Source organism: Thamnophis sirtalis, unplaced genomic scaffold (assembly GCF_051295495.1).
Source record: "Thamnophis sirtalis isolate CommonGarterSnake01/CBP01778 unplaced genomic scaffold, rThaSir2_p1.2 scaffold_3, whole genome shotgun sequence".
NCBI classification, from domain to species: Eukaryota; Metazoa; Chordata; class Lepidosauria; order Squamata; family Natricidae; genus Thamnophis; species Thamnophis sirtalis.
The window spans coordinates 106,508,677-106,525,362 of NW_028261383.1; the positions used below are offsets into that span (position 1 = coordinate 106,508,677).

General features: G+C 37.6%; 1 pseudogene; it reads right to left on the bottom strand.

Moving 5' to 3' along the window:
• Positions 1 to 8,279: 8,279 nt before the first annotated feature.
• Positions 8,280 to 13,320, bottom strand: LOC148048095 (uncharacterized; annotated as a pseudogene).
• Positions 13,321 to 16,686: the final 3,366 nt, after the last annotated feature.

Consider the following 16,686-nt stretch of genomic DNA (forward strand, 5'->3'; position numbering starts at 1 on the left):
GAACCTGTTTGAAGTTTATTAAAATAGCCTTGAACCCTATAGTGGCAGTGTCTGCAAAATTGAAAGAATGGCTGAGCAGAAAAAAGAAACTGTAACATTGCAAATGATTATGTTTGAAATTCAAAATCTATAAGTTGTGTCAGAGATAATTGAAAAGAGATTGGAGAATATGGAATACAAAACAGAAAAATCTGATGGAGAAACTGATGATGTTTACCAAATGAAGAAAGTGAAGGATAGAGTTCAAAAGACAGAAGAAAAATGAGCAAAGAAATAAGAAAACTGTGGATACTGACAACAAAGTGAGCATGATTGGTAATGACAAGAGCGGAATATGGAAAGGGGAGATGGATGGATTGGAACTCTACCCCAGACTTCAAAGCACAGAAGAAGAAAAGAGGGGAAAAGTGACGGCGATAAGGAGAGAAATCTTGATAGAAGCACTAGCGATAACCAAAGATAAGCTGATGGAAAGAGCAGATGTTGGGTTTCAAACTTTTGTGAGTTACGAAAGGAACAGCATGTTGTCAAGGGAGGTTTATACAAGATTTATTAAGAAAGTAACTAGAACATCAATGTTACAAATGGCAAGAGATATAAGACCAGGGGTGGGTTTCTCGCCCCGTTCCAACCGGATCGGTTGGAACGAGGCCGGCGGCGTCCTCGCGCATGCACACGGCGTCGTCACGCACGCACGCGGCGTCCTTGCACACGCACGCGGCGTCCTCGCGCACGCACGCACGCGGCGTCCTCGCGCACGCACGCAGCGCGCGTGTGCACGCACATGGCGCGCGCATGCGTATTAGCATCTGCGCGATGCTCCAGCTGCTCCTGGAGGATCACGCAGGCGTTCTGCGCATGCGTGGAAAGCGCGAAATTCAAAAAAACCGGGTAAGGAGCGGGCGCGGGTGTGCGGGCGCGCGCGGGCGCGGGGGGGGGCTTCGCCGTTCCCGGAAGTTACTTACTTCCGGGTTCGGCGACCAACCGGATCGCAGGGACCGGTGCGAACCGGTTGAAACCCAGCCCTGTATAAGACCATACTATTGCTGGAGGGATACAGGTTGATGCAATGAAAATGTATAATAAAAATTAAGCTAAATTTAGTTTACTAGTAGTATGTATAAAATGAAGCGACAATAATTATAGTTAAATAATGATTAATAATGATAACAATACATATAGATATATTAGTTTGATAATATGAAATTTTATATAAACAACACATGGAGATTATGAGAGGAGGTTTAAAAGCTTTATATAGAATATGTTATAAAGGTGTATTGTGATTGGATGATTTTAGGATGATTTAATGGAATGTTATCATATAATCTTATTCTAGATTTTGAATATTATATATAAAAGGAAGTAAAAACAATTATAGTCAAATTAAGGTCAAGATATAATAATTATGATATACATGAATATAGGTGAATTTAAAATATGTGATTTGATATGAAAAGCAGGAGGTGATTATGGAAGAAATGCATGGAAATACTGTAACCAACTGACACACTTTCTACAATTTGTAATGGAAGATGGGGTTTTTATTTATATGTTTGTTTGTCCTTGTTCAAAAACAAATAAAATTGTTTTTTTAAGAGAAAATATAGCTGTCCTAACTTTAGTTGCTGAAAGTGATTGACACAAAGATTTGTAGGTATGTGGCAGAAGAAACTACATGATAGATTCAGTAGGATGATCAGTTTATTATTTATGTATTCATTTATTCATTGTGTCAATTTATATTTATCTTTCCAGCTGCAACCCTGGGTTCCAAATATAACAGTATAAACCAATAGAAACAAAATAAAATAACTCCCCTTCCAACAAAAAAAAGTTAAAAATAACATAATAGCAGTCAAGGAAAATGTAGCCAAATTCATACAACAGCAGCCATACTTAAATTTCACATTGATAAGCTCCCACAATCTTTGGATTCCATATCCAAAGAAACACTCAGATGTTCAAGGATTTATAAATGCCAGCAGACCTTCTTATCCTGAATTATAAATTATGATATTGTGGTCATGTACAGATTGTGAATATATGAAACAGACAGTTGTTGCATGAATGCCTAGTACATAGAAGGTTATGGTATGTCTGTGTGTCTTTGAGTGAGTGTTTGTGTGTGTCTGTGAGTGTGCTTCCAAAAAGAGAAGCCCTATTAAAATTACAATCCAAAGACATTTTGCAAAATGCGTATTTCCCTCTTTAACAAATGTATGGTGTTGACCAAAAAAGAGAGAGAGACTCAAATAGTAGAAGAAGGACATAAGATGGCTATGAATGATGTTTTTATTGGAACTTCCAATAAAAAGTTGTTATTATGTCATATAACCAGACAGTTTAAAAATTATCTGGAATTGCTCTGGATAAAATCTCTGTACTGGTTATGTTGTTCTACGTTCCAGGCATGGAAACAATTTTGAATTGTGGCACCCTTCAAGGTATTTACAGAGATGTTAACAATTTGAAAGGGCATGAAATCCTTATTGACGCAAAAGGGGTTTCAGCAGAGCATGATGTACTTCAGAGCATGTGTGTCCTGCAGTGGAAGCTGGAAATATATAAAGGAAGGAGGAGAACCTGGTGGCTGTAGGTGCCATTTATCACTTGGGAACTCGTAATTCAAGCTTTCTTTTGTACCTTTTTCTTTTTATAAAATATTTACAATACTCCTAGTGTTATGGCAAGAATGATTTTGTTTGGCAGAGAGAGAGAGAAAGAGATGGAGAGAAAGGAGAAAAAGAGGGAAAAAGGGAGAGGGGGAGAAAGAAAGAGAGCGAAGAGCAACATGTCTGCCATTGGACTCCTTATGGTCCTGACTTTATTAGCAATAGCAATAGCACTTATATACCACTTCACAGTGCTTTACAGCCTTCTCTAAGCAGTTTACAGAGTCAACATATTGCCCCAAACAATCTGGGTCCTCATTTTACCCACCTTGGAAGGGTGGAAGGCGGAGTCAACCTTGAGCCTAGTGAGATTCGATCTGACAAACTGCTGGCAGCTGGTGATCAGTAGAAGTAGCCTGCAGTACTGCACTCTAACCACTGCACCACCATGGCTCTTGATGCATTAGTGGTTGTTACTTGCATGGAGACACCTAGAAGCAGAGTCAAAAGGAACGACCAGATTGCGCAAGCAATGCAAACAAAGTTCCAAATCTCTGTTGTCCAAAAGGATATGGGCAGAGCTTTTGAAGATCATTCTTTTCTTTTTAACTTCGAAACAATTATCTTCTACTTCGCCCGAGAGCTTACTTGGTCCATTGCCCATACAGGCCACTCAATGTGTACAGACACGAATAACCTTGTCTTCTTCCCACTTGCAGCCCATTGCATATGCTCTCTGCTTCTGTATTTTCCTTGGATTCAAAGCTGTTGTTTGCAATCCAAGCAACCTTAAGGCCTTCAGACCAGATGATCTCCAGCACTTCGCTCCATTTTTAATATTAGGTGTAGATTGAATGGGCTGAACTCTCTGGCACCTCTCCATGCTGCCGTCAGCTTTTCTGATGAGCAGTGACTGTTTTCCTAATAATTGGCTTATTAAGTCAGTGAACCAACTTTAATCCTAGTAGTTCATGGCCCATTCAATCCCTACATCTCCCATGGGCCCTCTTTCAGGTTGAAGAAAGCATCTTTCCTTTGCATTCCACCCACTACCCATGATATTTTAAAGCTTCCCTTCACTTTATATAACCCCTTTAAGTTCCAATATAGGATTGTTGCTACATTCTTTCTTTAAAGTTTGAAGTATTAGATCTTCCTTGCTACAAAATTTCCATGGGCTGCCAAGGGAATATAGGAAAAAGGAAGAAAAAAAAACTGTTCCTTGCTTTGATTATTATAGCATCAGAATACCATAAAAAAAGAAAGAAAAAAAAAGATCTGTGTTGGGAGATAATGAGACCAAAGGGGGAGCAAGAAATGGAGACATCCACATGTGCAAACATCTGGGAAAGCATAGGAAAGGCAAGAGACTAATGAGAAGGGAACAATCTCTAAAACGAAAAGGCAGATATTGACATTGCAATCTGCACAGGAGGCAGCACAGGAAACAGACTTCTCTGAATGGAGGAAAAGGCAAGTAGCAGGGGAATGACCATCAGGTTGTGTGGTGGCCATAATCTGGACTGAGAACCAGGCCAGCTCCATTGCCCACCCACTGTGATCTGGATTGGGAGTTCTGAAGTTGATTTAAGAATCGCGAGGGAGCAGCAGGGAAACCAGCAGCTTACGCTGCAGCATAGCATATAGCATTGCCCCATCAGGAGATTTTTCTTGACAAAAATGTGTGTGACTCAAGCTGCCATTGCTGAGATCCTTATGAACTCTCTTAACTAAATATGAACTCCTTTGTCCCATTTCTTGCTTCATTGGATTTTCTTTTCAACTTTCTTTCCTGCTGTCTGAGAGAGTAAAGGGCAGCACCCCATATGTAGATAAGGAGATTCACTTCAGCAAAATGACCCTATGGACAACAAACTACTAAAGACTTCATTGCAGTGAATCAGTCCAATAATAGAATGTAATTTACTTTTTAAGCACTTGCAATAGAGAAGTTACCTGGTGTTTTTTTTGCCAAAGTTTTCGGTGAATTCATTCAAATGCCCAGAATCTTGTTTCTACAATTAATTACTTGGCCAAAAATAGCACTGAATCTGTGGAAACAACCAAGCAGGTCAGATATATAGGTCTGCCTTACCTATCTTATCAATCCCTAATAGCTTTAGTTCTGATAGGTGAACTAAATGATTCCAGCCATTATAAACCATTGTGTTTTGTGAACCCAGTGAAAAGTGGTTTATGACAATCTTAATTCAGCAAAATATGGTCAACTGCAACATGAAAACCAGTTTGAATTATATCTTAAAATATACTTTTAGAACAGTCTTTGAGGGAAGGGAAGGGTAGGTTGCATTTCTGAATAACCAACAGATGGCAGCAAAGAGGTACAGAATGCTAAATATTTGCTGCCACCTAGTAATTCTCCAGATTCCTGCATCTCAGAATTGGTAGTTCTATGAACACTGAGCAAATTGACTTTTTAATCTGGAAGAGACCCAAAATGTATAAATATTTTCACAGATCTGGCACTGTTAGAATGAAGGCATCCTTCCTGTTGGTCTGTAACATCTCATTGGGATTCATCTGATAAAGGTAGGAGGATTTGATAAATCTGGGACAAAGAATAACTCTAGCTTGTTGGACATTTTTTTGACTGAAAACCTGGCCTCATACCAGTTCCTGACTCTCGTAGCCAGCTGGAAGGAAATAAGGGATAAATGGAATGTGTGAGAGAACCCTCCATCCTGTCCTGCAGTGGAGTCAAAAATTCTACATTGTTATCTACTGAGTTAATCCTTGATTCAGCCTTTCCATCACTGTGCTGCAGTTGCACAGATGCTGGGCAGTTATGACAGCAACCCTTTGCAAATGGAATCACACAAGCTTTGGTGAATTACTATTCTCTTTTTCAGAGATTTCTGAATATGGACTTTGATTCACAGAAGCTTACACATGTTCCACATTTAATACATGCCTATGGTTAGTAAGTTGTCATAGATAAATTGCTTCTTGTTTTGCCACAAGAAGACTTTCAAGGCTACTCTGCTGAATGCTTGACCATTTAAGGAAAATGTTACGGGACTTATATGGCATTCGTGACCAGGGAATCTTTATTTTCTTCATGTATATTACTGGCATCAGCCATGGGGATCCCCTGGTCTTGGTAATTTCTACTGTTGGAAATGGTATTTATCTGTGTTAGGGAGAAACATGTGGTTATACATTGCCCTGCATTGTTTTCACCCTGAATATCATAAACCATTCAGATATTTGTCTTCCATGTCTCTCATCCCTGGAGCAATATAACTTGTCAAGGAAGCTGTTTTCCATTGTAACACTGACCAGCTTACATACCACTTACAAATGAAAACAGGGCAAGAACCAGAGTGTCCACATACTGCATGCCCATTGTCTATATATTGCATGCTCTAATTGTAATTCCTCACAATAATGAGAGGTAGAATGTCACGTTTAACTTATCAAACATATACATGAAATATTATTTTTGTCTTTTATTCATAAGACAGGATTGATTGAGCCCTGTGAAGCCCAGTCTTTTATGTCCTCATATAGAGGGCCCCCCATAAGGTATATGATTTGGAATTGACAGCTAGGAGAAGACAGGGCTTAGCCAATATTTTCCCTTACGTATTTATCTTCAGTTCCAGTAGAAGAACAATTAGTCTTCTATTGAGTTTGAAGACAAACTTTTTGCCTTCTCCTATGTGCAAGCATGAAGAAGACGAAAATAAGCAGGCCTTTCCAGCATCTTGAAGAGGCCCATCAGGGAAAGATGAATCTTGGCACAAGGAGGGGAAGTGGTGATATAATCCCTTTTAAAAATATACTTGCAAGCAAATGCCAGAAAACTTGCAAATACATTTAAAGATTTTGATAATTAAATAAGTTGCAGGGGTGGAGAATGATAAGAACCTTCTTTATCCAAATTTAATAAATCTGTATGCCAAATGCTAATTTTCAAAATCTGAAGTGGTTTGTCTCTGAAGAGTAATGACCAAGGATTCTTATATAAACTATGATGAACTCTGTCAAAGGTGAAATGAAGGGAAATAGTGAAAAACCCTTACAAGACTTTTTCTCTCTCTTGTTTTCTTCCTGCCTCAGTTTCTCTCAGCAAGATAGAAAAGACACGTGAGTTATAATATAAAGGTTGCAATTTGAATCAGATCTAATTTTCCTACAGCCCTTAACAGAATTATGCGTAAGCCTTTCTTCTTCATTTTAAATAACCATTTTCAATACAATCATTATTTCAATATTTGGTCTTTAGTTTTATATTTAACTATATAAGTTGTTTGTATCGGCCCTTATAAACTGATCTCATTGGCAAAATGTGGCCTGGTTAAAAAAAAAACCTACCATGTAAATTTTGAAGCCTTTCAGGTAGTGTGTGGCTGAATTTTGATCAGAAGATGTCAACAGTCTTACATTAATGAATGTGACCCAAGTGATAGAATTAGAACAAACTTATGTTGTTTATTTAGAATGTGTTCCAAAGAATACATGTGGTATGTTAGGTCAATTTGAAGCACTCTTAAGTCATTCTCAAGTAGATGGAACATTTCTTCACTGTAAATATTCTTTGTAGTACTCTTCTCTTCATATTCATTTAAAAAATTGTATGTTCACCCATGTCATAACAATGGCAGTACAAGATTAAAACAATAACTACAACATCTGCATATAAACCATGATGCCCATGATTTTTTTTAAAAAAACCATCAACAACACCAAAAACCAGGCAGAAAGGCCCAATGGGCAACAGAGTTCACCTGATCACTTGGCCCTAAAACTGTGTGAAATAGTAAATAAGTAAAAAGTAAATAAGTAAAAGGCCATCTGGATTTCTGAATCCAAATGCTTTTAAAGGGCAATCTAGGCAGGTGCACTGTAATGATTAAATGGTTACTACAACTTCTCAACCCAAGAACACAACTATGTAGTTGACACGGAAACAGTTATGGCGTTGGACTAGGAGTCACAACACTCTGGTTCTTGTCCTGTCCACAATCATTCACTGGGTAACTTTGGGCCAGTCACACACTCTCAATTCATTCTACCTCACAGGCTTGTTGTTAGGAGGAGAAAGTTCTAGACATTTGGCCTGAATGATAGGCAGACTATAACTCAAATAAATAAATAAAATCTCCAAGCCAACTTCTTTAAAATTACTTTTATTATTGTTTGTAACCCTATAAGGGTTATAGTGCATAAGATGGGTGGCTATATAAATATTTTAAACAAATAAACAAAATGAAGCCCATTTTGGGCAAGGTGTAATGAAGTATGTATGTTTGGGGAGGGGAACTTTGCTACTCAAGGCAGTATATACATTTTTTCTAAGCAGAAAAAGACCCTTGTAGATGCATTCATGCAAGTAAATCTGAAAGAAAAACAGTGCTTGGAATGTGAAAAAAACTAGGAGTTTCAACAACCTTTCCCCATCATAGTTTTAGGAAGTGTTTTGCATGATAGTATAATTTCCTCTTTTACAGAGACAGTTTCTGCTTGTGTAACATAGAACTTCCTCTTATTATTTTGAGCTGAAGATGTTACTCATCTGCCTTGTGACCCATTGTTGTTGTTGTTGTTGTTGTTGTTGTTAATTATTATACAATTGTATCACAGCGGCCAGTTGTTTCGCCGGACTTGGCATTGGTTACTAGTCGGGCCCCACCCAGGGGCCTAGGACGTCGTAACGTATTTTCGTAATATGCGTGCAGATCCAAGCAGTGCAGCTTTTTGCATTTGACTGATGGTGATTTTGTCAATTTTTAACTGTTTTGATTTTGATTTTGTCAATTTTTAACTGTTTTAAATGTAATTCCAGTGCTTTTGGAATAGCACCCAGTGTGCCAATTACCACTGGAATTACCACTGCTGGTTTGTGCCATAGTTATTGAATTTCGATTTTTAAGTCTTGGTATTTTGCGATTTTTTCATGTTCCTTCTCGGCGACCCTGCTATCACCTGGTATTGCGATGTCTATGATTGTGACCTTATTTTTCTCAACCAGTGTGATGTCTGGTGTATTATGCGCCAGTATTTTGTCCATTTGTATACGGAAATCCCACAAGATCTTGACCATCTGATTTTCAGTGACTTTTTCAGGCTTATGTTCCCACCAGTTTGTTGCTGTTTTAATATTATAATTTTTGCACAAATTCCAATGGATCATTTGTGCTATTGAATTGTGCCGCAATTTATAATCAGTCTGCGTGATTTTTTTTACAGCAGCTGAGTATGTGATCAACAGTTTCATCAGCTTCTTTGCAAAGTCTGCATTTGGTATCATCAGAGGATTTTTCGATTTTGGCCTTAATGGCATTTGTGCGGATAGCTTGTTCTTGCGCAGCCAGAATTAGTGACTCTGTTTCTTTCTTTAATGTACCTGTTGTTAACCATAACCAAGTTTGTTCACTGTCCACTTTATCTTTTATTTTTTCAGAAATTGGCCATGCAGTGCTTTGTTCTGCCAACTCTCCATTCTTGATTTTATCACATATTTTCTGTATTCTTGTTTCGTCTGTTGGGCCTTCAGTAGATTTTTGTTCTTTACTTCGATTAATAGATGTTCTTGACTTTCTTTTAAATAATCAGCCAGTCCATGTTTTTCTTCTTCAACTGTTTGCTTCACTTGTAATAATCCTCTGCCACCTGATTTTCGGGGCAGATATAGTCTATCAATATCACCACGTGGATGTAAACTGTAGTGCATTGTCATTAGTTTCCTGGTTTTTCGGTCCAAAATGTCCAAATCAGCTTGTGTCCAGTTAACTATACCAGCTGTGTATCTTATAACTGGTATTGCCCAGGTATTATGGCCTTGATTGTATTTCCACCATTCAATTTAGATTTCAAAATTTTCCTAACTCTGTTGGTGTACTCGCGCCTGACAATAGTTTTTACTTCTCCATGCTTGATGTTATCCAACTGCAGAATGCCTAAGTATTTGTAGGCTTCATTTTCATTGCATTTAATTAGTTGGCCATTGGGCATTTCAATTCCCTCACATGCAGTGATTTCGCCCCTTTTTATGGATACAGTGGTGCATTTTTCCATGCCAAACTGTATTGAAATATCGGTGCTGAATACTCGGACTGTGTTTGTCAATGATTGGATTTCTATTTCTGACTTTCCATAGAGTTTCAAATCAGCCATATATAGTAAATGCGAAATCTTTTCAGCTTCTTTGGCTGTTTGATAGCCTAATTTCATTTTTTTAAAGATTACTGATAGTGGGATCATTGCAATGATGAAGAGAAGAGGTGAAAGTGAATCACCCTGGAAAATTCCTCGCTTGATATTAACCATTCCGTAAATCTCATTCCCTACTGCCAACTCAATTCTCCATTGTTTCATCGCCTTTTCAGTAAAGGATGTAATATTTTTGCTAATGCCAGTTGTTTCTAAGCATTTTATGATCCAATTATGTGGCAGTGAATCAAATGTCTTTTTGTAATCAATCCAGACCATATTCAAGTTGGTTTTTCTGTTCTTACAATTTTCTAATATCATTTTATCAATTAGGAGCTGATCTTTTGTGCCCCTGCTCCTTCTTTTGTTGCCTTTTTGTTCTACTGGCAAGATGTTGTTTGTTTCCAAATAATCCATCGTGTTATCTGCAATAATGCCTGTGAGTAATTTGAAGATTGTTGGCAAGCATGTTATTGGTCTGTAGTTTTCAGATGTTGTTCCTTTAGTTGCATCTTTCTGAATCAAGTATATTTTTCCAGTTGTCAACCATTCATCAATTTGGCCCTTTTGTAAAATTTCATTCAGTTGCCTGGCCAATATTGCATGTAAACTGGTCAGATATTTGAGCCAGAAACCATGTAATTGGTCCTTTCTAGGTGATGTCCAATTCTTTACCTTTTTTACTCGATTTTTGACCATCTCAGTTGTTATCTCTAATACTTGCATTTGTTTGTTGCCAATGCTTTTCTCAAAGTCATGTATCCACTTTGCTTCCTTATTTGGGTCCTTTGCATTTTCCCACAATTCTTTCCAGAATTCAAGTGTGGCCTGCTTTTCTGGTTTTTCACTTTTGGTGTCACCATTCACATTAAGACTTTGATAAAAACGCTGTTGGTCTGATCGAAATTGCTGATTGTGTTTATATTGGATGATTTGTGCCTCATATCTTTCAATTTTTCTAGCTGTTGCTGTTATCCGCTGTTTTACAATCTCTATAGCTTCCTTGATGTTTCTTGTATCCAATCTATATCTTCTGATTAGCCGATCTATGGTTTTGTTGTTTTTAAGTCGTTGCTCATGCATGTTCTTTAAGTTACTAGCATCTGCCCTTAATTTTTTGACTTTTTGTTCTAATCGGATTTTCCACTTTGGCTTTGATGCTTTTTCTGTTGTGTGACTAGGTACTTTGATTTTAATGCCTAGTTCATTAGTGATTATTACAGCTGCGCTGTACATTAACTGGTTCGTTTCCAAGATGGATCCCGATTCAATTGTTGAAAACACTGCATTAACCATTTTCATGATAGGGGCCAAAATTTTCTTAGGCACAGTTTTTAGTGATGGTAAACGTTGCCTTTCCTCATTAAGCAGAAAATGCTCCATGATCTTATCCTTCAATTCTTTTTGTTTTTGAGTTAGTTCATCAGTTGGTTCAGTGATAACTGGTTCTAGTGGTGGTGGTGTTATTTCCTCCCCGAGAGCTTCTTCTGGGAGTTCTACTATAATGTCTTTAGTTGTGTCTTGAATATCAGTTATTTCTGCTTGTGATATTGTTTTTTTGGTTTTGCAATTTGCCTGAATTTCCTCAAGTTCAACTTCACTAAACACTTTATTCCGTATAATAAATTGCCTTTGATCTGCTAGTCGTTGTTCACTAACATTTGAATCTGGATATTGTTCTTTCCATAATTCATACATTCGCTTTAAATAACCTCTTTTTTCTGGCTCTGAGTTGTAGTAACAGGCCATTATGGCACGGTTTTCATCTGCACTATATTTTTGTCATTTTGTTGGCTGGTCCACTTGTAGCCCACTTGTCGACGGATGTCCAGGGACCCCAACATCCGCCACGACCCTTGTTAACCCGCGCGACGACCGATGCAGTATAAAATTTTTATTCATTTCTTTCACCATATTGTATGGGTTGGCGGGTTTTTTTTATCGGGCCAGTTGCCAACCTGACCCCAACCCTCCTCCTTTCTTATCCGGGCTTGGGACCGGCAACGGCGGAGTTGTTGTTGTTGTTGTTGTTGTTGTTGTTGTTGTTGTTGTTATTATTATTATTATTATTATTATTATTATTATTATTATTATGTGGCTAATCTTTGGTGAGATTCACAGTCTTTGGGGCTGGTTGGTAGCTCAACAGCTCGAGTCCTAACCAAGGACCTAGGAACTGTTAAGGTAACGTCTAAGGATATAAGCTGTTCCAAGTAGGGTGGTTTTTTGGTAGAATCAGAATGTTCAAGTCTGATAAATTTAAATTTTCCAAATAGCGAGGTAGCCCTTTGGGTATTGCTCCAAGGGCTCCAATTACAATCAGGACAACACACAATTTCTTTTTCTACAGTTGCTCAACTTCAATTTGCAAGTCCCGGTACTTTGTGATTTTTTTTCTTGTTGTTTATCTTCAATTCGTGCATCTCCAAGTATTGCAATGTAAATGAACCATACTTTTTTCTTTTCAACTATTGTTATGTCAGGTGTATTGTGGGCCAAGTGCCTGTCACTCTGGATTCTGAAGTCCCACAAGCTCTTGACTTTCTTTAAATAAATAAATGAACCTTCTCATTCTCAAAAACCTTCTCAACCCGATGGTCCCAGTGTTTTTTGCTGTACTCAAATCCAAACTTTTGGCACAATTTCCAGTGAATGATCTTAGCAACACGGTCATGGCGTTGTAGGTAGTTAGTTTGTGAAAGTTTGCTGCACCCACTGATGAAGTAGTCGACTGTCTCGTCTTTCTCATTACAGAGGCAACATTTGCTGTTGGTGGTAACATGTTGAATTTTTGCCTTCATGTAGTTTGTGGCTAAGGCTTGTTCTTGAGCTGCCAAAAAAAAGCCTTCTGTTTCTTTTTTCAGTGCTCCTGATCTTAACCAGTTCCAAGTTAGCTTTTGGTCAGCTTTGCCTTCAATACTTTTCAAGTATTGGCTATGCATAGCTTTGTTTTTCTAATTTTCAGCTCGCTTCTCAATTACCTCTTTCTTATATTCAGCTTTTGACTTACTTGTCTTTAAAAGGCCTCCTTTATTTACTTCCTTAATCATTGGTTCTTCAATTTTTTGGATATAATCATTCAAGCTGTGTTTTTCTTCTTCCGCAGTCTGTTTTACTTGTAGGAGTCCTCGACCACCCTCTGCTCTTGGTAGATATAATCGGTCAAGATCACTTTTAGGGTGCAAAGCATGATTCATTGTCATAAGCTTCCTTGTTTTTCTGTCCAAATTGTCCAACCCCATCTGGGTCCAGTCAATTATTCCTGGAAAGTATCGAATCACAGGTATAACCCAGGTATTTATGGCTTTTATGATGTTTCCTCCATTCAATTTGGACTTTAATATCTTGCGAATTTGTCAAATGGACTTGGCTGAAGTTAATTCTTTGACTTTATTATGCATTAAGTCAGAGGCCCCTCTGGGCTATAATTTCAACTATTAAAAGAAAATAGAAAAACATTGAAACAAGCTTTGTATCACTTCAGCTGATTTACTGTACTCTCATTCTCTTCTTCTCTTTTCATCTGCATGTTTCCTTCTGCCTGCACACCTTGAAATCTTGTTCACAGCCCTAAAATACTCAAAAGCACATTTTGTGAGCATGCAATGGACCCACAAAGAAAAGTGGCATTAACTATCACCATTTAGTTTAATAACACTTGTTTTAGACTGGTTTTCTCTTTATCCTTATCCTGACTAGTACGATTCTGATTAAGAATTGGTTCACGAACCTTTGTTCTGGCAGGACTGGAGCCTCATTTGGCTCTAATTCTTACTTCTCTTGCCAAATCATGAGATTCTGCAGACTTCAGAATGCTATAACACTGAAATTAAACAAAAGGAAGATAAATTGCTACCACTAAGTAAACAGGTAGATTCTGCTTTACACTGTATTATTAGCAAAACCTTATTCAATATGAACTTGATGGAAGCTCACCTAGTCTGGGGATAGAGAAGGACAAACAAGGAAGTGCTAGAAACAGTAGAGAAAGGTAGGACTTGCTGGTTTTTATAGTTCATTTGGGAATACATTGAAAGCATGATTTCATTTTTAGGGTGCTACAGTGCCAATGGATGAGAGAAGAGAAAACTGAGTTCATAAATTGCACTTAAATTACAACATGATTTGTTTGTTTTGGGATTAGTGTGATGAGCAAACCCATCCAATATTTCACATTATTTGTAAACTATTTAAAAGTGATTTCCTTCCTTGACAGGATCTTTCACATGATGCTAAGCCAAAAGCAAACAAATAATAATATCTGTAATATGTTTCACATACAAGAAACATTTTCCCAAGAAGACAGCAATAGAGAGATAAAGTTTACCTTTATTTGTAAAATTCATGTCTCTTAATAGTATCAAGTCTGGGTAGCTTTGTTGCATCCAGAATTTTTCAATGGATCACAAGTTTGACATAGTTCTTCCCATTTTGCTCTTTATTTTGTTCTCACTTCCTATAAAGAAACTTCCTGTGTAAAATAGTGACATATGTCTATTCTTGGAGATCATGAACATGGTCAAAGTCTCCCTAAACATTGGCTGTGGTCCAAAGAACTGATTCAGCTCGTGCAGAGAGTTTGCAATAGACAAAAGAGAGTTCCCCCTTTTTTTCTCAACCTCTGATGCTTCACTGCAAATTAAATTCTGCTCTTCTTTTTAAAACTAGTTGCCCAGATAGTATTGCTATCCTAAGAAAACCACATTTCCAAATATTCATGAAAGCTAAGGGGTGAACAAAGTAGTAACACATTGCAATATTAGCCTGACATTCAATTTTGGCATCTGATTGTTGTCTTTTTGCTGAAAGAATTGATCTGCTCTTTTTTTTTAAAGAAAAAAAAATCCTTCTTAGTAGCTTTGAGGATATAACCCATCTTATAAAACAATACTTTGACAATCATTGGACATTTCTGGAAATTTACCTGGGAATCTGTGATATTTGGTGTCCAGATCTGATAAGCTAAACCTGAAGCATGCTAGTGTGTATCAGCACCAAAAATGAGGCTTACATTTTTCTTCTAATTCAGTGCAGGTAAAAGGAATATCATCCTTTAGTCTTAAATGATTAAGAAGTTCAGACAAATCTTAAATGATGGATGGATTATTTATTTCAAGAATTGTCAATGGAGAGGTGGCTGGCATTGGTGATCTGAGAGTCTGTTTGATTTTTCAGGGGCCTTGCTCCCCAAATTTCTGGTTGTGAGACCCCATCACTAAAGTTGGGATCACTAGGTCAGTTGGGATTGTTGCTACCATACAAGCCTCCCTCCTTGCTATATGGCAACTTCTCTGCCTGAGCTACTGGAGGCCATTTCAGGGCGGGCAGTAGAGTTCTCCATGCTGAGGGATTTAAATGTGCCATCCATGAGTTTGACCTCGGAAGCAGGCCAAATGGCTACCATGGGCCCATCCCAAATAATCTCAGGCCCAACTAAGCGGTGGTCACCTGCCAGATAAAATCGTACTTGTTGGAGCAATGGCAAGATGATCTGTTGGGGGATCTGTCATTATTTACCTTGTTATAGTCACATCATGGTTTCATTGAGACACTCTTATGTCCCTTCTCCGCAGGGAAGTTGGACCATTTAAGCAACTGATTGGCTAAATGTAGTTTTCTTGGGCGGGTTTTTCAGAAGTGGTTTACTATTGCCTCTTTCTAGGGCAGACAGTGACTGGTTTAAGGTCACCTATGTATGTATGTATGTATCAGAGGTGGGTTCCTACCAGTTCGCACCTATTCGGTAGAACCGGTTCGTGAAATCTACCGAACCGGTTAGAAGAGGTTCCACCTGTGGACCCGGAAAGCAGGCCACACCTACAGAAGAGGTTACAAAAATTTTTGAAACCCACTACTGGTCCTTGGATATGATTATTCTACACTATCATGCTCATATATATAAAACTCAGTGCCTCTGTGAAAGGTAAGGATGACTACTGTGTTTGTGGTGCAATCAGAACAGTGCGTGTGTTGAAGTTGTTTTAACGCAAACCAAAGATCCCTTTTAAAAAACAAGTTTACATCATATTCTTATGCATGCTAGTGCTGTGTGTGAGGTAATTTAAAGTGGTTCTGACAAGTGTCGTTGGCATCTTCATATCCGGTCACATGGGCAGCAAGCCACTCCCATCTGGTCACATGGGCAGCAAGCCACTCCCACAAACGAGGCCACACCCACAGAGTAGGTTCGAACAATTTTTGAAACCCACCACTGGTATGTATGTATGTATGTATGTATGTATGTATGTATTATGTATTATGTATTATTTATTATTCATTATTCATTATTCATTATTCATTATTCATTATTCATTATTCATTATTCATTATTCATTATTCATTATTCATTATTCATTATTCATTATTCATTATTCATTATTCATTATTCATTATTTATTATTTATTATTTATTATTTATTATTTATTATTTATTATTTATTATTTATTATTTATTATTTATTTAATTTATTTAATTTATTTAATTTATTTAATTTATTACATTTCATTTATTACTTTATAGGTAACTCAAGATGGTAAACATTCCTAATACTCTTTTCCCCTCCTACTTTCCCCACAAAACAACCCTGTGAGGTGGGTTGGTCTGAAAGAAAGGGATTGGCCTAAGGCAGAACTGGAACTCATAGTCTCCTGATTTCTAGGCCAATTCCCTAATTACTACATCAAACTGGATGAGCTTTACCTAAATCTGCTTTACCTAAAGCAGATAAATTGCACTAAAGAAGTGTTGTGCCCATATTTTTTCCCACTTAAACATATTTTTTCCACTGTTTTGCTATAATAATTTGCTACTCTATTTTGATCCTGATGTATTGAAATTCTAATCAACTATTTCATTTCATACGTGCCATCATTCTGCCGAGCTACTTATTTCTCC